We start from the raw sequence: 25,021 nt of genomic DNA on the forward strand, positions 1-25,021 counted from the left end.
CAAAGCAGGAAAAACTTGGAGCAGGACAACAAGATGCCGGAAGTTGAAATTGGTGCACTTTTTCTGCATTGGCTAAGGAGTTTTCCCCCATAACGTCTTGTGGAACCAGGTTTCTGTTAACCTCGAACCCTATCAATTTCAGTACACAGTGTGAAGGCTGGCACAAGTAGGACGTCTTTGGGATTTACTACCAAATGGTAAGATCCCATGAACAACACTGTTTTTGCCAATGAATCTTGTTTCAATGCTTTTTTAAAAAAGTAATAACTTTTTGATAATTTTATATACAATGTGGAACATTGTACAAAGAGCAGATAGTATTATGTGACATCAACAAACCTACATTATAATTTGTCATGAATAAATATGGTCCAAAGTTTGGAGCAGGTCATAGACTTGAAAGTAATTTCACCATGCATCCCACACGTCTGTGTTTCTGCGGGCACCCCCTTGTTTTATATACATATTCCTCAGTCCATACCTCGAGTCCACTCGCCAGTGAAGGGGTCTTATCTGAGCACCAATAACTGGCAATGTCTCTCTTGTGCAAGCCCATTGCCACAAGTAATCTAGTTGTCCATTCAACCCCCCCCCCCCCCCACCTCCCCCCCCCCCAGCCCCATTACCATACACTCATCTATTAGTCTCAAGGGCAATTTTTGGATATGGTGTAATGCGTCTTCTGACCACCATGGGCAGAATCAAATGAATGGCAGTCCCTCGTTGTTGTGTAACAGCACAGTCCAAAATTGTGTGGTAAAAACTAACAAGCGCCATCCTCCTTAGACTACAATAAACACGATGTAGATATTTTAATTGAAGTCCAAGTCTCGTGGAAACCACCACAAACCTGCTGGGCCATCTTTGCCTCCACCCACTCTGCATCATCCAAAGGGCCTACATCTTGGGCCTATGTGTCCCAAAGGCCAGCATGGCATCTGGGGTGTTGTACACCAGTGTATGGTATAGTTTAGGGATGTCCTTTCCCTCGATGAGTACTAGTGTAATCTTCGCCTCCAAAGGCTAAAGTCTAATAGTGACTATATCTGTCATGTGTAACTTCAGGGCGGGACATAGTTGAAAAAATTGTGACTTATGCATGTTGTAGGTCTCCCCTAGATATGAAAATAGCCGCACGTGGTCACCAACCCAAATGTTGTGTAGTCTAGAAATACCTATATGATCACAAAAGTGAAAACCCTCAATCTCATGGTATGTTTGAGTCAATTGCCAACCAACAAGGAGTCTCTGCAGTTAAGACTCCTTCCCCTGTGATCCAATGTAACACTTGATCCCAGCACTTAAGCAATGTCATGGTGGCAGAGGGAAGCTTGCGATGTTGGAGTGTGCCGTAAAGCAGATCAAGTAGATTATATTGTTCCAGGCAGTCCAGTTCGAAGATCACATGGGATAATCCCGGTCTGTGTGGAGCCCTTCATTGATTGGCACTTTTTGGCTGGAAAACAAGGCGAGGGGCTCGTCTATTCCAAAGGGACAGAGCACCAGTTAACTCAAAAGTTAAAAATGAATTTTCCCTTTGGAGATGCTATACGTAATGCACTCACGGATATTCACCATCTATCACACTCTGTCCGGTTAATACTCCATTCGGGATGTTAGGGCACTTATAAATCTATTTAATTGACAATTCCACAGTAGTTCAATAAAAATATACGGAGTAAACAATTTAAAAAAATCCATTCAAAATGTGTTAAAAACCAATATGTATCACAATTGTGCAAATTCATTAAGTTTCCAACCTCCTGGAAAGGAATACAATGAGACAGTTACATTTGTCTTATGGCTGTTAATTTGGAATAATAGACGGCACCCTACAGGGGAATTAATTTCCTGTCTTTGTATTGCTACTGTCTTTGTCAGATTTAACAAGACTTCCAGCGTCGACGCGTTTCGTTGGAATAACTTCAATCAAGCCACCTTCTTCAGGACAAAAGTTTGATTCAATCCTCTCCTTTCCGTTATTTCAAATAACAAATACAATTGATTCTTTAAACACCGATGCTAAAGCACTCAGTTGAATGCTGCTTCAATTAAGTTTTGATCGTTCTCGAATAATTCTGTGTTTGCTATGTAGCTCCACTATGTTCAGCATAGGATTTTCCAATATTCAATCAGGGGTCCATTTCTGGTTGAATCACCCACTTTTATATTGAGACGGTTCACTTAGCCTCAAGGATTTACATATGACCGGAACGCGTATCCGCACCTTTCAAATCTCACGGGTCCTGCATATTCCGGTGGCTACTCTCTTCTATGGTTTAGTTGAACTACATAGAAAACACAACTGACCGTTTTAAGTCTTGTTTTTTTTTTAGCTGTAGTTATTATATAAGTGCAGTTTGTGAATACCAATGGGCTAACTCTTTTGTAGGTTGTTTTGTGTCCCTCCCTACACCCCTCCCTAGCATGCCCTTAACCCCTCCTTACAAACCCCTTCCTCTTTCATAGTAAGTATTCTGCATTTTCCAGCCACTTCCCCAGTCCTTTCCACATTTACTACTAAAACATACACCTAAGTGTGCAGAGATCCCAATTTACTTCACTGTTTAAAGAGATAATCACAGCATCGAAGAGCGGAGTGATTATATTTTGTTTTGTTTTGTTATTCAGGGCTGATAGTGGTCAGAAAGTTGTTTGTACTGTTGGCCATCTGGATAGAGAGCATCCTGGACCCCAATCATATGGTACTGAAATGGCCCTTTGTGAAATTTGCAAACCTCTGCCAGATCTGTAGATGGGTATTATCTATCTATGGTGATTATGCAAGATCATTCTATAGTATTTCACATACTGTGCCACATAACCGTGGTTAAGCAACTTTTGCCTAATACTGGTGCTCTTGTTTCTACTCTTAGCTGGTTGCCTTGTCCTGTCAGACACTGTCCTGTTGTGATTACTTAATGCCTTGGTAGAACGGAACTGTGAGATGCCACAGGGGTCACCTCTGTCCCCATGTATATTAATTGTCTGCAATGTGACTCCTGTCAGATATCATCAGGCCTCACAATTTATATTTTCAACCACTTGCTGATGATGTTTAGCTCTCATTGAAAGTGCCTTGGGATCAAGACCAGTGTTGCAAATTTAATGAATGCCTTAAAGGTATGGAAGGATGGATGACGACATTTTGGCTCAAATTACAGAGTTCTAGAATGGAGGTCATGGTTTTAGCATCCCTCATTATCTGAACAAAGTTGAACATTTGTACCATAATCTATCATTTTTCACAAAGGGATACTGGTGCACAAAGTCAAAGCTTTTTTGATGAAAGTGGTGCTGCTAATCAACTATGGTTAAATACATAGTATATGAAATTTCTTGATTAAGGTGTGACACAGGCGTCATGCTTTGGTCCACTCATATGGGCTATGTAAAGTATTCATATCTAGGTATTGAGGAAAATATTGTGCAGCAAAGCAAAGATTGTGGAAATATGATTGGCTTTAGGCCTTTTTAGCAGAGATTATGTGAAAGAGCCCATGACAAGTTTCACTAGCTCAGTGTGATGATCAGCGGCAAGAAGAAAACTCTAAACACAAATGTAACAAGTTTTGTAATCTCAGAGAAAATCTCAGAAAGAGCTGATTACTTTTCTTTTAATTAGTTAAATTACGATTGGCATGCAGGGCGTGTTGACTTCATTGCAGTAAAAGTGAAAATAAAACAAGCCAATGTGCTCATTTTACTTTCACTGAATCAGTGCTCAGGGGTATATTTCAGCCGCCTGAGCAGGGATTCTCATGGGATAGGTTTTGTTGGAAAAGGAAGAATCTCCCCCTTTCCAATGGTACCTCTGCCTAGTGGATCCCTGCTTGGGCATCGCTACAGGAGAGCGATCCCCAAGCAGGTATCCACCCACTAGACACCAGGGACAGTGGAGCAGCCCCCTGGGTAAGGAGGGACTTGTGCTCCCCCAGAAAGTCCACTAGATACCAGGGTTCCTGTGACAGTATGGGTGGCCAGCAACCGCGCCTTTCTGCGCCCCCTGGTTGGGAAATGGGGGTAATTACACCTGATCCCCCTCCAAGGTGGAGTCAGAAAGTCCACTGGAAGCCAGGGAATGTTGTTGTTGTTGTTGTTGTTCTTCTCTCTTTTAAAAATTTTATACATTTAATATAGGGGTGGGGGCGGCAACGGCATGCCCCCATCCCAACTAAATGAGGCAGCAGTCTTTCTGCCAACCTTGATAGGCAGATGGGAGTAATTGCTCCCAATCTGGGGGCCAGAGCACTTCTAGTCACCAGGGATTTCACAGTGCTTCCAAAACGAACAAAAGGGTGGGCAAGTTTACTGTAGCATTGAGCCGTACACCTGCCCCAGTGTGGTCTATAGTGTTGATCTACCCCCTGGGGGCAAATAGGGGGCTTGTTGCAATATGGGAGGTTACCATAAACTTGGGCCTGTGAGGGTGTTGCACTTTGGCACTGGCCAAACCCCACCCCAAAAGGGATAAACTGGTCTACCTCTCCCCATACACCCCCCTCCCACAGGGGCAGACAGGAGGTGAACCTCCAATTTGCCCTTGGGTGGGCAGAAACCCACTGTATGGCAGGAATATATATTTTTTCATAAAATAATGGGGGTGGGTGTTGCCCATCCAAACGTCAGGCACCACCCTCGCCCCTAAAACCTCAACAATCATTCTGCTCCCCTGCAGACTGAGTCATCCCATCTCAATGGCAAGCGTGAGAACATTTGATTTTTTTGGGTGTTGTTTTTACATATGGACGAGCAGAGTGTGGGTAACTTTCAATATGGTCCCACTTGCAATGGTTGACTGCGTCTCATTTTTGGGTTTGGGTGTGCTGCTACCTCGTTCGTTCATTTATTTGTTTCGAAGGTTAAAAACCATCATGAAAATACATAATAATCATAATATGTAATCACAAAAAGAACATTCTGAGCAACGTAACAATTGTTAAAAAGTAGACAGAGAAAAAGTTATCCAATGAAAAAGTTAGGTTTTTGTTAAAGATAAAAACCTGTGAGCAACAGTGATACAAGACCCCGTATTATAATAATATTTCCCGTACCTCCCTAACCCACCCTTCATCATTCCCTTGTGTTTCTCAATTTAAAAGCAATTTTGAGGAAACTTATAACAGCGAATAAGGTTCGCGTTTCAGCGGCTCTTTGCAAGAACAATAAGGCAGGTTTAGCATGGATAATATTTGAGTCCTTTAAGACATCCACTAAAAATCTTTGGCGCGGTGTTTTATAAAAAGGACACAATAATACAAAATGAAGGGTGTCCTGCGGAGACCTATTGTCGCAGCCGCAGGCACCCTTCTGCTCAATTGTTTGAGTGAAACCTGATGGATAAGCTAAAATATGATGCAACAAATTGAGCCTAAAACGAGTCATTAAAAACCTCTCGTGCTGACTGTACAATAAAAAGAGGTATGGTTCCATGCCAGCTTGATTAGAGACAAGGGAGTGGGCAACTGCCGAGGATTTAGCTAAATCCAACTCCTTCCTCCTGCCATTAAATTTGTCCAACAATAAGCTTTGAACGTAGTGTCTGGAGTATATGTCCACCCTGGAGGGGTCCAGGAATAGCATTTGTTCATCAATATCCCCCAGAGTGTCTTTAACATATTTCAGCCATGGGATTTGAAGGCATTTCTCTTTCGACAAGCAATCCTGGATGATCTGTCTGGATAGTCCTGCATTTGGATTTGTCCAAATTTTGAGCCAGGCCAGTATAGGTCTCAGTCTAATAATGTCAGCAATATACGTGATTCCCAGCTCTTCATGAGTAATTGCTGCAGTGATGCTCGGCGGAAGTTTTAACAGTTTTTTTAAAAATTTGTCTTCCTCACTTTGAATTAGTTGTGCCTCTCTGCAGCCCCACACTTCTGCTCCGTAGATGGTCTTGGAAATACTAACTGATCTATACAAAGTCATCACCTGTTCTGGTGACCAACGACCCATTCGACGTGCAAAGCTCAGTATAGCCCCATTAGCTGACACTAGTCTCCTTGCCCTCTCCTCAATCAGCGGGACAAAGTTTAACTTATCGTCAAATAAAAGGCCCAGGTATGGGAATGTTTTAACAGTGTCCAGGACCTGATCCCCCAGTTTGAATACAAATTTCTTTCGTGGTTTCTTCCCCGCTATCATAATGAATGATTTTTTTCATGTTGACGGAGAGATCCAAATTCCTCATGAAATCCGCGAAACCCTTGATTAAAAGTTGCAGACCAACAGCTGTTCGGGCTAGGAGCACCGCGTCATCGGCGTACAAAAGTACTGGCAGATGACGCGTGCCCACCTTAGGGCAGTCAGTTCCCAGTGCAACGAGGTCATTCTCCAGGCCATTTATGTAGAGGGAGAACAAGAATGGCGCCAGGATACACCCCTGCCTCACCCCGCCCGAGCACGGGAAGGGATCAGTGCTCACCCTCCCCGCACTGTAGCGGACCTTGGCAGTGGTGTTCCAATGTAGCTCCCTTAAGATGTTAATGAGATCCGGGTCAATGCCTAGGTTAGACATAAGTATCCAGAGTTTGGCTCTGTTGACATTGTCAAAAGCTGCTGCTAAGTCCATAAACCCCATATACATGGTGCCTTCAGACGTCTTGGTATACTTAGCAGTGATCAGGTATAGGTTAAGGCATTGGTCGGTGGTTGACCTGCCTGTTCTGAACCCATACTGGGTGTCCACCAGGGTGTTATTGGTGTCAGTCCAATCTATTAGTCGATTGAGGAGTGCCCTTCCTAGTACCTTGGCAGAGACGTCAATGAGCGAGATTGGTCGATAACACTGCGGGCTGTCCCTACAGCCTTTTTTGTAAATAGGGACAATCACCGCAGTGGACCATGATCTCGGCAGACCCGTTTTAATTGCTGCATTCAAAACTCTTGTTACCATTGGGACCCATAGCTCAGTGTTGCTAAGAAAAAGATCCGGGGGGGTCCCGTCCGGGCCTGGGGCTTTGTTGCGTGTTAGACCTAAAATTGCTTTGCGAACTTCATCCAAAGATAGTTCAAATTTATCTGCCCTTGGTCCCCTCCATATTCCATCACCAGTGTCCATCTCCTGTTGATTATACAGGGATTTGAAATGAGCAATCCAGTGTTCTGGTAAGATGTTAGAGCTGATGACTGGAGAGTTTGAGTCGTGGAGGCAAGGTCTATTTATAATTTTCCAGAACTGGGCATAGTCTTTGTTCTCACCAGCCTCCCTTAGGTCTGCCCATACTTCTTTTTGAAGGGTCCCTTTCCTGATCTTTAATTGATTTTTGTAGTTTTTTCTGCAGCGAGCAATTTCTACCTTGTCCCTTGGGGTTTTTTTCAGGCTCAGTTTTAGATCTCTTAGCGCTTTGGAACAGGTAGAATCAAACCATCTTGGCGTAGATGACTTCATTGCGGGCTTCTTGGTTGTTAGGAGTCTCTCGATTATTTTAGTCAAGTTCTCAAACGCCTCTACTACTCCTTTGTCCTCTGAGGTGTGTTCTAAACAGGTCTCTATGTGGGCTTTCCCTTCATCCACTAATTTGACATAAAATTCCTGGGGGTTGATCACTGACCACCTTAAGCGTCTTCCTTGGTCTACTGGTTGAATTTCAGATTGGTGAATCAACCCTGGGTCTTTTTTAGTTAAATCATTCCCTTTGAGTTCTATTATAATGGGATTATGATCACTGAAGGGGCTCCACTCTGTCCAGGTATTTAAGATCTGATCTCTTGCGCTAGCTGAGATCGTTATGTAATCTATTATAGACCCCCCCCCCTCTGCCCTTAAATGTTGGTGTTAGGGATTCGCCTACATTGAGAGCAGCTAAGTCCATGACATGACTGAGGGCAAAGTCTTCTAATAACTTCATCAAAGTTGTTCCCTCTTTGCAATGAGAAAAGTGGGGGCCCTTTTCTAATGGGCAAGCTGACCAGTCAGGGGTTGGAGGGAGTAATTTGGGGCATAAATGACAATTAAAATCACCCATTAACAGAACAGTTGGTTCTGGCCCCTTCGTCCTTTGCTCTAGTTCCTCATTTAGTCTACCTTCCAGCTCCGCTAATATTGGGAATTTCCCTTCCACTGGGCCGGAGTTATAAAAGTTTACTAACAGTAGACTCTCCCCCTTGTGGAGAAGTCTAACTGTTTGTATGTTGTCTGAGGAACAATCTGGCCTACCCGAGTTTGTTCCTTGTGCGGGTCTAAAAAAACACTTGTAGCCCTCCAATTGACATGGGCCTGAATCCTTTGCCCAAGTTTCTTGGAGTGCTATGACATGGAAGGATTTTATAAATTCTACCCATTCCTTACTTTTAAATTTGACTTCCAACCCTGCAATATTCCAAGAAAGGATGGTCAAACCCTCCATCTTGTCCTTGCCTTTTGTTGTGGGAGTCAAAGTTAAACTGTCCTCCCCAGCTATAGGTAGATCGATATTGGGTGAATTGGTTCCCCTCTGCCTCCGAGGTAAGTCCAATCTCCCAGATTGGGTACTTTCCTCAGTCCCACATGTGCCCCATGAGTCTAGGCCAGAGCAACCACTGGTAGCCAGGCTTACTACACTAGTGATTTCTGAGGGTGTGAGTCAATCAATATCTTCTAATGATTGAATTGGGGCAAATCTATTTGTCCATTGTGCGCGATCTCTGGGGGGATAGGGCTGTTCAGGGCGGCTTGCTAGTCTCGGTCTATGTGGGCGCTGCGCTCTAACCCGCGCCCACCCTCCCTCGTCACCCCCATAATTATTATTCCTGGATCTAGGGTAAAAATACCCGAGTGGGAGTGCACAAATGGTACTTGTTTGGTTCCTATTGGAGTTCTTCAGAATGTACTCAACCAGACTAGTGTCCGTGAAGTGTGCAACTATGCAATCACCTCTAATGTCTTTATTCCTTCCCCCAATCCAGCTTGCCCTTCTTACACTTGCTATCTCTCCTCTCTCCCCCATACTTAAGGGTCTATGGATATTCAGCCACTTGGAAATTTTGGTGAGCAGTTGATAATGGGTTTCTCTCTCATTAGGCCTAATTTCCGGGACCCCTACAAAAATAACTACAAAAGGACACTCCTCGGGGGGGAGATCTATGTGTGGAGCGTTGTTGTTATAAAAGGGATCAGGGTCTGTATAACAGTTATTATAATTCCCTTCCCTCTGGGTACGATCGTCCTGTCTCCATTGCATTAAAGGTTGAGGGATCGGTTTCTCTCTTTGTGTATTACTTACACCTTGATTGTGTCTTCCCCTGGAGTTATCGTTAGTGCCCCCTTTGGGGTTTTGGGCAATTTTGGGGGCCTCATGAACCTGGACTATTTCTTGGTGGGAGTGACTAACACAATTGTTATTTTGTGCTCTCTTTGAGTCTGCCTTATCATTTGTGGTTACCTCAGTTGATTGGGGTGGAGCAAGTGGAGTTTTAGTAAGTGTGTGCTCTAGGGCTTTAGATAGTTTGGTGAGCTCACACATTATTTTATCCACCTTACTTATGATAGGCTTTAATTGTGTCGTGATGAAAGATTCTAGCTGTATTTTCAAATCCCAAACTACCGTGTCAATCCACCCTGGTGGTGCGGATTCTACTTGAGAGTCATTTACTGCTATTGTATGCTCTTGGGTACATGATAGAGAATTGTCTCTTGGTAGTTCTTTCCACTGTCTCTGATGTCCCTTATTTCTCCCCAATCGCTTCCTTTTTTTCCTAATGGTCATGTCATTAAGCTCAGAGGTTTCTAAGCCTGCGGTTTGTGCACAGGGGACGTCCTCTATATCATTGGTTGTTTGGGATACACTACCCTGAGTATTTGGGCTATCTACTACTAAGACATCTCTAGAGGGTGTTTGAATGATGGCGTTAAGGTTAGGCGAGGAGGATAAACTCCTTTCCATGCGTTCAATTTCGCCAGTCACTTTCTTTAGCATTAAGTCGATTGCAGTTGGTTTCTTCCCACTTGCAAGGGCGCCCTCCTTTGTAGTTTCCCCCCGAGTTGGTTTAGGGGTGGGTTTTTTGTTTGATTTATTCCCAGCAGAGCGAGTGTTGGGATGAGTAGACATAATTCCTCTAAGGTCAAGGGTAAAACTGCTGTTTTTCAAAGGGATTCAGTACCCTGTCCAACTTCCCTGCGCAAACAGGTAATGCAATACCTGGGTCTATTCTCCGATGCAAGCGCTGGGGCCAAGGGGGGTTGCCCGTCCCGTCCCTCGTCGTCCCCGGACGGCCACAGACGGCCCGCCCTCTGCCCGGGCTCCGCCCGGCGCCGTCCGCGCGCGTCCGCGACGCGGAGGGATCTGTCTGTTTTTAAGCGCCTCCGTTCGCGCCAAGCAGGAAGTGGGCGGCGATCTCCCAGGGCAGGCTGGGAGCTGTAGTCTCGACCCCGCTCCGCGGCCGAGCGATGTCAGCTGCTCGCCGTCGGGGGAGACCACAGCGTCAGGAGCCCAGCCGCGCCCGAATGCCCAGTGAAGTCGGTGAAGCAAGGAGAGGCAAGAAGATCAGGTAGACTGCGAGCCCCCTCGCAGCGCGTCCCCACCGGTCTGGTCTTTAGCGTTCCCGCTCCACTGTTGGTGCTGTCCGCCTTTAAGCGCCTCCGTTCGCGCCAAGCAGGAAGTGGGCGGCGATCTCCCAGGGCAGGCTGGGAGCTGTAGTCTCAACCCCGCTCCGCGGCCGAGCGATGTCAGCTGCTCGCCGTCGGGGGAGACCACAGCGTCAGGAGCCCAGCCGCGCCCGAATGCCCAGTGAAGTCGGTGAAGCAAGGAGAGGCAAGAAGATCAGGTAGACTGCGAGCCCCCTCGCAGCGCGTCCCCACCGGTCTGGTCTTTAGCGTTCCCGCTCCACTGTTGGTGCTGTCCGCCTTTAAGCGCCTCCGTTCGCGCCAAGCAGGAAGTGGGCGGCGATCTCCCAGGGCAGGCTGGGAGCTGTAGTCTCGACCCCGCTCCGCGGCCGAGCGATGTCAGCTGCTCGCCGTCGGGGGAGACCACAGCGTCAGGAGCCCAGCCGCGCCCGAATGCCCAGTGAAGTCGGTGAAGCAAGGAGAGGCAAGAAGATCAGGTAGACTGCGAGCCCCCTCGCAGCGCGTCCCCACCGGTCTGGTCTTTAGCGTTCCCGCTCCACTGTTGGTGCTGTCCGCCTTTAAGCGCCTCCGTTCGCGCCAAGCAGGAAGTGGGCGGCGATCTCCCAGGGCAGGCTGGGAGCTGTAGCCTCGACCCCGCTCCGCGGCCGAGCGATGTCAGCTGCTCGCCGTCGGGGGAGACCACAGCGTCAGGAGCCCAGCCGCGCCCGAATGCCCAGTGAAGTCGGTGAAGCAAGGAGAGGCAAGAAGATCAGGTAGACTGCGAGCCCCCTCGCAGCGCGTCCCCACCGGTCTGGTCTTTAGCGTTTGTCTGGGGCTGCTACCTGGAAAAACGTAACAGACCCAGACAATTCATAATACTAGATATCCGGGGAAGTCCAGAGCGATGTGCTTTGCATGCATCATAGAACATTTTCTTACCCTCCATGCTCTGCAAATCTCAGACTTTGATTAAAACACACATTTTCCTCACATTTCTGTGAGAAAAGCATCTGGAATCTAGGACAAACCACAGTGTTCCTGCAGCACAGCATATCCCCAAATTTCCCATTAAAAGTGGTACCTCACTTGTGTGGGTAAGCCAAGAGACCTTGACACAAAAGGCCCTGAAGTGCTACGTGGAATGATCAGCAATAGGGGCTGCTGCTGGATTTGGGGATGTACTTGCCCGCCACCCATGGAAACCTACCAACCCCAGCCACTTTTGAAAACTAGTCAACAAGGGGATTCCAGAGTGGTGTGTCTTGCGTCAATCCCACAATGTTTTCCTACCCGCAATGCCCTGCAAACCTCAAACTTGCCTAAAATCATGCATTTGCCTTACATTTCTGTAATGGAAACTTCTGGAATCCACAAAATTCATACCTCCCAGCATTGCCCTTCTTTTGCAGATAAAAACAATCCTCCACTTAATCTGATTGGGCCTAGTGCCAGTGACCGGAATGGATCAAACTGAGGTCAATGGGAGCCCCTTATCAAAAAAGATGCCTTTCTTCTGACAGGCTACATAAAACCAGAAATAGGTTGTTGATTAAACGTGCCCAAAGACCCACCATGTCGATCTTCTTTTGATTGTCCTTCCTACATGTTTGATCCTGCTCCCTCCAATCCAAATTAACTTGGTGGAAGTTAAGAAATTGGTTATGGCCATTCCTTGCCCTGGTCAATACCACTTCTTGTAAAATGTGAAGAGGTTATGTTAAGCTGTATTTCATCATGTTCAGCAAAATATTTGTGTGTTGTTATACATTCACTAAATTAGCTCATCTGGAGACCTGACATGATTCCATCCAATGCATGTATTGTGTGATAGATATATTGATGGGTGGTGCTTCGTAAAAGGGGCCAGGTTTATATGATGGTTTGCTCATTAATTAATTAATTTATTTTTAAGCAAAGGAAACCTGTCCATTCACACTGACAGCGCACTGTACAACGATTAGAGTAATCTCAGTTGAGTGAGAAGCCAACAATTGCAATAAACAAAGCTATAATTTGGACAAGCATTGCTCAAACACAAGTCTTTAATTTGTTTATAAAAACTGAAATTGTGTGTGAAGGTGTTATGAAGTCTTCCAGATGTATGCAGCTTATTGGTAAGATGGGGGAGCTGTTGTAGGGTCAGGGCATTATGAGTAGGGGTGGATGGAACTTGCAGAGTTTAATTCCGCGGATGTTACCTAAAAACTCTGCAAGATTTAGCAGCGTTCTGCGATTGGCAGAGTTTGGGTATGTCATGCAGAATTTTACCGCTGGGAGCTTGTTCTGCGCTGTAAAATCAGTGCAACAGCGCAGTGTGCCAGAGGGTGCTGCTTCTTTCTGCCGCTCCAGTATCTTAGTCAACAAGAGCGGCAGCTTTCTCCAAACAAGTGGTAGCAACTTGCCGCGATCACCCACAATGAGAAATTCGCTAGGAGGTGGTCTAGTACTCGATTATCTCGTTCGCCAACTTAACGTTTGTGAACCACGCACGAGAAAACACTCTGCCACATGGTGGTTAGCAGAGTTTTCCCGGAACTCCACACGCCAAGTGGAGCGCGTGGTACGAAAAACGCTGCCAGAGGAGCTGAGCTTACTGCCCACCCCTACTAATGAGTAATTCAAGTCATCCTCAGTGTAACGCGCCACGCAATAGACAGCCAATTTAATGATTCAGGTGTAATTATAATATTGCGGTATTTTCTGATTTCAGTGATGAACCTCTTTGCTGAGTACATTACTGCTCTCAGCAGAAGGATGGCACATTTGCGAAGTCTGGTCAGTAGTGTATTACCACCATTCTCAGGGGGTAGCACTGGTGATCAGATTGCTGTCCAAAAGGCAAAGATAAGAGTTTAGACAAAAATAAGCAGAGAGCTTAACTTTGGCTATGTGAGTTTATATCGCAATTGGAGTCCACACAAACACCTAAGAATCAAACAGATACCCCGGGACTTTACCGGAATCAGAAAGTGTTCTTTCTGGACAGAACAGACCGCCACAATTAGGTGAGCAGCGTGACTTGATGTGCAGAGAAGAACGGTTACTCTGGCCTAATACAGTTAAATTTCATTTCGATTTTTGCCTCCCTGGCCCCTGTTTTGACAGGAAACTGTATTTTATTGCATTTGCTTGAGATGACACTGTTGAAACTCCAAGAAGCGCAATAGGATGCATTAAGAGCAGTGCACGATACGATGTAACTCACTCTAGGATCTTCCCACCAGTGCCTATATACATTACTATTATTGATGGGAGAGCCCTTTGACACACAGTATCAAATTCTTCAATGAAAGCCAGCAGCAGGAGCTTGTAGGCATGTCTTCCAAAGGCTACCCTGAAGTATGTCATCAACCACCTGCACAGTGACTGTACAGTGACTTGAAAGAACACCAGTTTGATAAAGATGTCAGAGTGGAGCTGCAGTTGGTAGGAGTCAATTTTCTTGATCAATTTCCCAATTAAAATGAGACTGGTTGTTGGGTGAGAAGTTTTCAAGGACTTAGTTGTTGAGAGGTTTATTTCGAAATTAGTGAAAGTAGACCAGTTTTTATGGATGTTGTAAATGTGCATTGCTTTGGTAATAGCCTCTGGCTCAATATCTAAGATCATAGCTGTCCACCCAAGCTCCCACTTTTTATTTGTGATATGACAATTTGAATACTCTAAGTAATCAAATGCATGATTAAGGCCTAAACATGACTCCAGGATGATCTAGAAAGTAGTAAATTATCAACTCAATTCATGCACCTGAACTGAAAGGTTAGGAAACCTTTTGAATATGTTGAAAGCAGACAAAGGCTGTTGTAAATGAATGCAGTGCATTAGCCAAATTCAAGTACCTATTTACATGCAACTTAGTATTTTCAAATATTGGTTAAAAAATAATAAACTTTAGCACAGATGTACGTAAACAAATGCAACACATTAAGCGTCCCCAGTATATATGTGCACTGCTTTAAAACTTTGTTTCTGATTAATACATTCACCTGCAGATTCCTCAACTCTTGAATCTCCCATGTGCCAGTCTGGACTTGAAAACATTTGACATAACTCTCCAGCATTTATAGGGTGCACTGGCTTTGATCCGACACCGGAAACTCAGTTGTGGTGACAATATAGTGGCCGCTATTCCAACAGTTCCGTTTTTTCTGCACCTTTCAAAGCAGATCCTCACCTCCTCTCCTCAACTCTGAGGTTAAGACATTTGGCTGTCCAGATTGTTGTTGGTTCAGTGCTAGGGACATGTCCCCATCTAAGAAGTCAGGGATTAAGTGGGATGTCCATCACTGATCCACAAATTGCCTGTTTATGGTATCTGATAGAGACTTCTAGCCACAGATTCCTTACCTTTGAATTTCCCCAGGCGTCTCACTGGATCTGGAAGATTTTTCGTCCGCAGTACCCCTGCGCGATGATAGGTGGCATCGATCGGCTCCACGCGGTGGCGTCTGCGCCGGAAGTGACGTCCGCGTCACCTATATACGCGCCACCTCAGAGGCTGATGTCACTTCTTTTCTTTCTGCACCAGCCAGTGCTGATATGAGGAAAGAGCTACCTCTCTGTCCGTTTTTGACAGGATTTTTGTGACATTTTGTCAACCTTTTTTGAGGTATTTTCATCCTGGTGTATCGAGGAGGTTTTAAACCCTGTGGTGCCTGTCACGGCGCCATGTCTGTGATCGACCCACAGCTCGTGTGTTTAGGGTGTCTGGAGCATGACCACTATTCTAAGTCATGCTCCAGCTGCGGGGCCATAGTGCCGAAGGCTTTTAAGGGAATGGTGCCTGAAGTTGCTAGAGGCCTGGCAAGCGACTCCTCAGAAGTGACAGTCCTGCTCAGAGGGAAGGTCTTGGGACCGTTCCAGGAGTCCGAAGTCTTCTCTGTCCCACTCGAAATGGTCAGGACGTTCAGGTAAGAGGCAACAAAGACACAAGAAGTGGCAGCAGGCTTCAACTTCTTCTCGTCTTTCTGTCGACATGACAAAGAAACATGGGTGTTCGAGGTCTGGTTCCTTGGAACGTGCGTCTGGACCGACTCTGTGCCTCCCCAGTTTTCCAGGAGCCGGAGTGACCCCCGCTCAAATGAAAATTTCTAATGACGCCATTCACCTCATTTTTGAGTGGCCCGACCCCTTTGGTGTACCTTCAGGCCCTGCGGGATCAGTGGGGTTCCCATCGGGTTCTGCGCCTGCAGCGTGGGCCCCGTCGAGCCCCCATGGATCCGAACTGGCACTGGTCGTGCCACTTCGACCTTCCCTGGGGCCGACCCCAATGTCAGTGGTCCCGGTGCCCACTGGCGGCGGCAGCCCCTTTGTGATACCCCGAATCTGAAATGGAGTTGCGCCGCCTGACGCTGATTCTGGCACTAACGGGACCCCTGTGTTCTAGGTCCGAGCCTAAGCCCTATTCCGAAGGGCTAGGCCCCGGTGAGGAATGCGAGGGGTAGCTGGACCCTTTAGAATAGCAGCCTTATGATAAGGATATGGACTGGTTTGAGGAACTGGGTGATGCCAGCAGACCTGATACGTCTCCAGATACCAGAATGCTTTCTACTCCTACTATGGCTATGGAGGAAGGAGCTACATATGCAGTGGTGGTGCGAAGGGCGACTGAGGTCCTCGACCTTCAGCTGCCCTCAGTGGCAGTTAAGACCAACATCTTGAAGGAGGTGCTGCAACTGGAATTATTCCCCTCTGAACCACTACTCCTATTCAACAAAGCCCTCACTGATGTCCTTCTAGGGGCCTGGTCCAAACCCAGCACAGGGGCTCCTGTGAATAGGATGACTGCCCACTGCCATCGCCCCACGCCAGGGGACCCAAATTTCCTCACCCAACACCCTACCTTGGATAGCTTTGTGGTCCAAGCCTTCACTTTCCATGGCACGTTCACTGCCGCCCCCTCTGACAAGGAATCCAAGAGACTGGACAGCTTGGGAAAGAAAATGTTTTTTCTACCATCTTTGCATTGGGACAGTGAACACAGCATGCTTATTGGATCGCTGTTCCCACATGCTGTGGGAAACAGTTGCACAAGTCCCGGCGGAGGCTCGGGTCATTCCCTCTCAAGCAGTTACATACGGGAAAGACGTAGCAAAGTTCACAACACGCTGTGGCTTGGACATGACCGACTCACTGGGCAGAACGGTTTAGTCAACTATGGCATTCAGATCCATGCCTTGTTGAGAACGTCTGGCTTTTCAGGGGAGGCCAGGATTCCTTCATGGACATGCCCTTCAATGGCACCCATCTCCGCGCTGGAACTCATTAAGGACTCGCGGACTACACCCAAATCCTTGGGCCTCTCGACTGCCCCAACTGTGCCAACCCTATCCCAGCCACCATTCCATGCAAACTTCCCAGCCTCTGTGTGGCTGAGGGCGCAGTTCTTACTGACCTCGTGGGTCGGGCTGCCACCACCAGCCTCCCACTCACCCGCAGCCTCCAAACCTTGCTAATATTGCCCTTTTAGATCATGGGCACCCAGTTGGTGGCACAATCCGCCATCACCTTCACTGTTACCTCCACCACTGTCCGTCCACAACAACGGACAGGGGGTTCTGCAGCTCATCCGAAGCGGCTACTTCTTCCACTTTGAGACCACCTCTCCCTCCATGCCTCCATCTTCTGACCGGCTGACTGAGGAGCATTTGTCCCTGCCCCGCTAGGAACTCATGGCTCTCTTGGTCAAGGGAGCCATAGAGAGGGTTACAGTGCCTGAAGTAGGCTGTAGTTGCTATTCCCGCTACTTTCTGGTCCCCAAGAAGGACAAAGGTCTTCATCCAATCCTAGATCTCTCAACCCTCAACTAATTCATCAAAAAGGAGAATTTCGAGATGCATACATTGGCCCGGGTATTGTCTGCCCTGGACACAGGAGGCCGAATAGTATCATTGAACTTGCAGGACACCCATTTTCACATCCCCGTCCTGCCTGCCAACCGGCAATAGTTGCGGTTTATGGTACGCAATTAGCATTTTTAGTTCACTGTGCTCCCTTTTGGCCTTACCATTACCCCTTGGGTGTTCACCAAGGTGATGGCATTGGTCGCAGCTCATCTGCTCCATTCAATGGTGACAGTCTTCCCCTATCGCGACAACTGGCGAGCTCGCCCCAGGCCGTCATCTCCAACCTCCACACTACGGCGAACCTCCTGCATTCACTGGGGTTCACTATCAACGTGTCTAAGTCACACCTAACTCCCTCTCATACGCTCCCTTTCATCGGAGCTGTTCTGAACACAGTGCAATTTTGGGCTTATCCTCCCAAGCAGCGAGTCCAGGCTATTCAAGCTATGATACCGATGTTTCAGCCTCTATCCTGGGTTTTGGTGAGACTGACTCTGAGGCTGCTGGGCCTCATGGTCTGCTGCATCCTGCTGTTGATGCATGCCAGATGGCATATGCGGTCTCTGCAGTGGCACCTGAAGTTCAAGTGGGTTCAGCATTAGAAGAATCTCTCCGGCATGGTCCAGATCTCAGAGGGAACTGCAAAGGACCTGCAGTGGTGGTTAATGAACTGCGATTGGGTCAGCGGCAGACCCCTCTCCCTTCAACAAGCAGATCTCATGGTAATGACAGATGTGTCACTTCTGTGAGTGACCACCTGGGGGAGGTGGAGATCAGAGGACTCTGGTTCAAAGCAGAATCTTGGACTCCGCATCAACATGCTGAAGCTCTGTGCAATCCGAATGGCTTTGAAAGCCTTTCTACCCTCCATCAAGGGAAGGCTAGTGCAGGTGATCACGGACAACACCGCCGCCATGTGGTACTTCAACAAACTGGGCGGGGTGGGGTCATGCTCCCTCTGTCAAGAGGCACTGCATTTCTAGACATGGCTGGAACAGCAGGGCATATCCCTGTTGGTTCAACACCTGGCAGGTTCACTGAACACCAGAGCGGACAAACTCAGACTTTGTTGCCTAGCAGATTACGAATGCCATCTCCACCCGGCGGTGACACATGGTCTCTTTCAGCAGAGGAGAGAGCCTTGGTTAGATTTGTTCACCTGTGCCAAGAACGCCAATTTCAACAGTTTAGCGCGCTGGAGTTTCCCAGGCGGCTCTCGATGCAGAGACTCTTTTCGCCTTGAGTGCAGCATAGGCTTCCTGTACGCCTTTCCACCCATACAGCTCCTGTCCAGAGTTCTCTAGAAGATCAGGAACGACTGGGCCAAAGTCGTCCTTGTGGCTCCAGTCTGGCACAGAGAGTCTGGTATCCCGAGCTGCTGAACATGAGTGTTGATCCTCCGATCAGGCTGTCCCTTCGGGAGGATCTTCTGTCACAGCAGCAGGGGAGGGTCTTCCACCCGAACCTGTGAACTCTCCATCTTCTTGCATGGAGATAGAGCAGCAGTAGTTGATAGCTTTCGACCTTGCTTTCAAAGTCTGCAATGTTACCCTGGCACCCAGGTATCTTTTCACCTACACGGTACACACCTGCGTTTGGAAGCGATTTGTACAGAAAAGTCCATTGACCCACTGTCTGCCTCCCTTTGATATTCTGCTTTTTGTTCTTACCCTTGCCCAGCAGGGCTCTGCTTTGGGCACTCTGAAGGGTTATCTTTCTGCTCTGTCTGCCTTCTCGCGACTGCCTGACAACCCTCTTTATTTAAGTCCCCTATTGTGAATAAATATTTTAAGGGCCTTGTAAATATTATGCCTCATTGAGACCATAATATATATGGTCCTCAAATTCTTGATGTGTGCTCCTTTCTAGCCTCTTCCCAATTGTCCCCTCTGGCTGCTCACAATTAAAACAGCCTTCCTTGTGGCAATTACATCTGACGGATGGGTGAGCGTGCTGCAGGCTTTATCTTCCAAGCCTCCAATCTTACCAGTTTATCCGGACAAACTGGTGCTTCTTACTAGGGCCTCTTTCCGCGGAATGTGGTAACACCGTTTTATGTGGGCCAATCTGTCACCTTGCCAACCTTATATGCTCCTCAACTTCCCTCTAAGGAAGAGGAGCGACTCCACTGTGTGGACCCCAAAAGAGCATTGTTGATCTCTCTTGAAAGCACGCAGGATATCTGGGCGAACGACCAACTCTTTGTGGGGTATGTTGGGGCGAAGAAAGGTCTGATGGTGCAGAAACTGACCATCTCTAAATGGGTCGTTCTCTGCATCAAAATCTGCAACACATTGGCAAAGAATCAGTCTCCTTAAGGCTTAAATGTTCATTCCACCAGAGCTTAAACTGCGACCACTGCATTGGCACTTGGAGTCCCAGTCTTGGAAATCTGCCAGGCAGCAACGTGGGCTTCCCTGCACACTTTTACCAAGCATTTCTGCCTTGACAGTTGGGTCCGCAGGGATGGGCATTACATTGGTTCGGTCGTGCAGGGCTTCCTAGTTTTAATTTGTCCGCAGACGTACCACAGAGGATGGGATTGCTTGGGTATCTATTCAAAGGTAAGGAATCTGCTGCTAGAAGTCTTCGGTAGCACCTTATCTGGTAGAGACAGTATCTAGCCATAGATTTCTTACCGACCCACCCATCGTCCCTGCTCTGATGAGACAAATTTCTAGGGTCAGGGATGATCCCTTTCAGGGCCCTAGTTTGGACACACCATTGTCAGTGCACTTCAGGGCTTTGCGCTTCTGGCTTGGGAAGTCGTGAAAAGTAACTTACGTCAGTGTGCAGATGTGACGCAGATGTCGCTTCCGATGTGGATGACTACACATGGAGTCAATCAATGCCACTTACCGGTGTGCTGGGGGACTGCTCACAAAAAATCTTAAGGATCCAGTCTGACGCCTGGGGAAATTGAAAAGTAAAAAAGCTGCAGCTACATATTATCTCTACCAGATCAGGCGTTACTGAAGGTTAGTAACTTGTTAGCCAAGCACGACTCTTAATTGTGTGATCTATGCCTCTTCACAAACCCCACAACTAGCAAAGAGCAGGAGGCCAAGCTTTTCATGGCTTGTGCTAGAGATTATCATAGGGGCCGTAAACGTGCTAGGTCAAAGTCTGAAATTAGAACAAGATCTACGTCTCCATCTCGTACATCCCCTTCATCTCAGTTTTCGAAGGAAGCAAAAATGCACACTTAAAAGTAAAAGAAACACTCTTCTTTTCCTAAACTATCAAAACCAAAAGGTAAGTTCACCCCTTTATCTTTGCTCTCTTCTTCAGAGCTGCAGTTTGTGAAGTTGTCTCCTCAGGCTTCCCCGGGACCACCTTCCCCAGCCTCCTCCCATACTGAAGTAGATACCAACACCGGCATACCCAAAGTTCCTGTCACCAGGTGGCACTCTGTCTACCTTTCTATAAACCATTTTTGACATATTCAGGAGAGCGGCACTCCCCTCTTGTACACCTGTTGGCCCTGTGGGACCTTTTGGTATTCCTTCGGGTGCCCAGCCCACTACATTGCATGTGTTTTAGCTAGTGCCACCTGAGCCTTGAAGAGATCAGCCCTCTGCTGGGTCACTCGTTCTAACACCAATGCCAGTGCAGACTCCAACACCACCTTTGGCCCCATTTACATAACCACCTCCAGTGCCACTTATGACGACACAGACTCCAACCCTGCCTTTAGCGCCATTTACAATGACACCACCTCCCCCACTGGCACCTATGGGTTCTCCACCTTCTCCACTTCTCTCCAGCCTCATCCAGAGAAGAAGTCTTAAAGAGAGGCTCAACGCTTCTTTTAAGAGGAACAGTCCAGGAAGGAAAAAGCTGGGGCACAATATTAGGACATTGTTCGTGATCAGATTTAAACTACCTACTCTCAGTTGGCCATGGTGATACAGATGACACTGACAATGTTGCTCAGATATTTCAGCTATACAGACCCTTTAGAATGCCAGTGGGCTGGATATGATGCCAAATATCGATATCGACCCGGCTACTGCAGAGATGACTGGCTTTCTTGTTGTACTTGAAAAAATAGCTGAAGTTTTAAAACTTCCTTCCTTGAGTGGAGTATCACCCTAAAGTTCTGACTTTCATCTTGCAGTCAGTTTGCACCATAGTTGAGCCCTTGTTCTCCTTTAACGACTCTTATTGAAACGTTTAAAGATTCAATGTCAAAGCTAGCGTCATGTCCAACAGTCAACTGATCACTAGCTGGACGCTACAGATCAGCCCCTGTATATCCCGCTTTCTTGTCCCTGCTTTATTCTCTTGAGAGTCTGTGTTTCAAACCTCCACCATATAATTGAACGCCAAAGCTTTCCTACCTCCAGTCTCCGCTCATGGATGCAGCTTGTCTTTGAACACGACAGCATTGGCAACCTCTAATCAGAATCAGACACCTAAGGGACCACTTTGCAGTAGTAGTCCGCGATGGGCAAAATTCCCCCTCCACATCATCAGAGCAGGCTTTGACTGCATAACAAGGACCATGAGCTCATTGGTTACCTTGAGATGGCATTCCTCATTGCACTCCACAAACATTTCAACAGATGTGCAAAATATACTAATGGGCATGCTGTTCGATGGGGTACAGCTATTGTAGACACAGCGCTTGGACAATTTTCAGAAAGGAAGAACCATAGCAGAGATTTCTGGAACTTCAGTCAGTCTCTAAGATTTTTGCCCCTTTTGAAGCCCCAAAACCTTTGGCAGAGAATTTGAATACAGACCTGGCCAATCTACACCATCCGGCCACCAACTACAGAATCCTGTGGTCCGTCAGTACAGAGGTAAGGGCAAGGAACATGACTGGCAGTTCCAACCTCTTCCTCTGCCTCTTCATCCCACCAGGGGAGTCTCGTAGTTCTGTGAAGGAGCAAGCAATGCCAGTGGGTGAATGTGTATCCTCTTTTCTGTGTGCTTGGAAGGCCATTACTTTGGAGCAAGGGAACCTACAGATTGTATACAAAAAAGGGATATACCATACCATACCTGTCTGCCAACAATGCCTCCCACCATCATCCCAATTGCTTCTTTTCTCCAAGAGACCACCTCCAGATCCTTCAGCTGGAGGTAGGAGTGCCGCAGCACGAAATTGGGCAGGGGTGGTCCTCTCGGTACTTCCTGGTTCTCCAGAAGGACGGCGGTCTTCATCCAATGCTGAACTGGTACCTATGCAAGGAGAAGTTCAGAATGCTGCCCATTATTCAGGTTTTGTTAGCACTGGATATGGAGATTTGGATGGTGTCCCTTGACTTTCAGGACATGTATTTTCTTATATGGATCTTAAGATCAAACGGTAACTACCTGATCTTTGTAGAGGATCCTACTTATTACCAATTTGCCGTCTTCCCTTCAAACTTACTCCTTCAACGCTTCTCTCCTGTTCAATTTGGGGATTTCAGTCAGTGTATCCAAATTTCACCTGGAGCCCTTCCACCATCTCCTGTCCATAGGGGCAGTACTAGATATGGCAATGCTCTGTGCTTTCTTCTCCACAAAAGATGTAGGTAATTCAGTATATGCTTCTGATATTTTGGCAGGGATATCAGGCTCCAGTCCTGACAGTCTTCTCGATCTGTTGGCTTCTTGCAGCTTTCTGGTCACAGACACACACAAGGGCCCTCAAGTGGTGCCTCCACAAGCAGTGTGTTTCCAACATCAGGAAGATCTGTTTGATTCCATTGTGATTTCCAGGGATGCCACATCGTATTTATGATGGTGGAGATCGGAGGAGAAACTGTTTCGAGGGAAGCACGTCTGTTCCCCCACTTGCTGTGCCACAGTGGTGATAAATGCGTCCACCTATGGGTAAGGCGTGCCTCTGATGTTTAGAGAGAAGAAGTTTATGGTCACCAGAAGAGCAAAACTTACACTTCAGTCTGATAGTGCAAGGAGGCTTGCCCTGAGTTTTAACAGCCTTCCTCCTGTCCCTTAATGGTCGACCCATCCAGTAGTACATGAGCAAACGGGGAGGCATGATGTTCCACATTCTATGCAATTAGATGTACAAAAACAGGCTGTGGCTCATAGGCAACCATCGGGTGAGTTCACTTAATGTCAGAGCCGACAGTCTCAGTCTGCGTCATCTTGCTGACCACAAGTGGCATCTCCATCCAGATGTGGTTCAGAACATCTTTCAGCCTCTGGGGCACACCCATTGCCCAACATTCTGTGCCCTTCAATATCCGTTGCAAGAAACTTTGTGCAACTCGTTTGAAATGAAGTAAACGTTTTGTCTATACTATACGTGTGTCCCTCTCTCCACCCCCATACCCTTGAGTTATCTGGTTCTGAGGAAGATTCTGCAGGACCGGGCAGAGTAATTCTTATCCCCCAAAGCTGGTTGAGAAGGATGTGGTATGCAGACCTAGTGCACACCTCCCTCTGCACACCTTCATCTCCGCTCACAGTGGAGGTTTCAGCAGTGGTGGCTGATATGATCCTGTCCGCCCATCACCCCTTGATTAGGTTTGGGTATTCCGGGGGATGGAATAAGTTTGTAGCCGATTGTGTAGGTAGACACATTGACACCTTGAAAGTGACTTTGGTTAACCTCCCCCAAATTGTTATTCTTCGCTCACCAAGGTTGCGCAGTTGGAATAGTTGGGGTATGTTGCAGACTTATCAGCTTTTGTATGTCTCCCAGACCAACCTTCTTTATTCAAGCCACCTGGCCTTGACTCAGACCATCAAATCTATAGTAAGATTGTAGCCAATAGCTATGATAGGGTTTACACATTGAAAGTCAATAATGAGTATTAGAGTCGGAACTACAACTGTTCCTTTCCAAGTTATAGATATTCAGTCTGTGTTGAAAGATGCCATTGAACCAATAATTTTAGGTAAGAGCCCACCAATGGATACATTGTTTTCAAGTTAATGCTCAAAGTCATCATGGCTCAGGGTATCAAAAGAATTGCTAGACATAATTAGGTTGATAATAATGTCCAGGGAAACTAACATGCTGTCTTCAAGCGAATAAGACAGATTCTTAGAAAAAAGAATACCTTACTGGTGGTAGAGGCCATACATTTAAGAAACCAAATTGGTAGAACAATTTGGAAGGAAATTTGCTTCTTGTCGTAGAAAAGCATATGCATGAGATATCTGCTCATGTTGGGAATGCACATTCTGTGATTTCTGGTGCATTCTGTTGGGAAGTTACATTTAGAAATTTAGGAAAGCTGAAGTGCTATGAAACAGACCAATGCGCAGGTTCAGGATTACAAAAAGGAAAAGTGAAAAAACCTTAGGATTCTTTGTGCCTTTCCAATTTAGATTAAATTGAAGAGGGATGCATTACTGGAAACCTCCTTTTGCACAGTGTTATGTTGGTCACTTTGAGTTCGAATTGACAAAGCTTTTTCTTTTTTTGGGTGAGTCTTAATCCTGAATTTACAGGAGTCGCATCTAGTTATAGAGAAAAACGTTTGTGAAGTTACAACGGAAATAGTAAAGAGGGTTGTGCATGTCTTCTTACAGTCCCAGTCCCACTGGGTACATATAAACAGATATATAGTGATGATGCAGACATCTTTAAAATGTATTTTCTCTTGCCCCTATTGTAATTGCGTAAATAAGTCAATAGACTAAAGCTTGGGTGATCTGGTTGCAGATGACAGATGGGGGTCGA

The 25,021-nt window shown here is 46.7% G+C and overlaps 1 protein-coding gene across 3 annotated transcripts in view; it reads left to right on the forward strand.

Annotated features, from left to right (window-relative positions):
* The window catches only part of LOC146861877 (uncharacterized), a 200,000-nt gene that overhangs the window by 35,654 nt on the left and 139,325 nt on the right, over window positions 1-25,021 (forward strand). The window lies entirely within an intron of this gene.

The sequence above is a fragment of the Triturus cristatus genome, chromosome 2_2 (genome assembly GCF_964204655.1).
Source record: "Triturus cristatus chromosome 2_2, aTriCri1.1, whole genome shotgun sequence".
NCBI classification, from domain to species: domain Eukaryota; kingdom Metazoa; phylum Chordata; class Amphibia; order Caudata; family Salamandridae; genus Triturus; species Triturus cristatus.